The sequence below is a fragment of the Manacus vitellinus genome, unplaced genomic scaffold (assembly GCF_001715985.3).
Source record: "Manacus vitellinus isolate BGI_N305 unplaced genomic scaffold, ASM171598v3 scaffold_16_pilon, whole genome shotgun sequence".
Taxonomy (NCBI): domain Eukaryota; kingdom Metazoa; phylum Chordata; class Aves; order Passeriformes; family Pipridae; genus Manacus; species Manacus vitellinus.
Window position 1 is genome coordinate 13456587 of NW_021939189.1, and position 354 is coordinate 13456940.

Below are 354 nucleotides of genomic sequence, written 5' to 3' on the forward strand. Positions count from 1 at the left end.
GCGGGGCCGGGCTGCAGCGGCGCTCGGCAGGGACAGTCCCCGGCAGGCGACGGTCGTGGTGACTCCGTTCCCGGCTCCATCTCCATCGGCGGGCGGCGCTCGGGCTGCGAGGCGGGACCCGGACACGGCGCCAGGGGGGCGCTGCGGCTCTCACGGCCCCCTCAGGGCCTCTTGCCAGCTCGTGGCTCCGCGGCGGCCCCGCGCTGCTGCCCTTCGGGCGCTAGTTCGGGCCCGGGGGAGCGGCTGGAAGAGCGGGCCGTTTAGATGCTAAGCCCGCTGGCCACGACCGGAGCGCGCACGGCCTACGGCCACTGGTGCTGCCGGCGGCAGCCGCCCCCACATGCGACTCGGCGG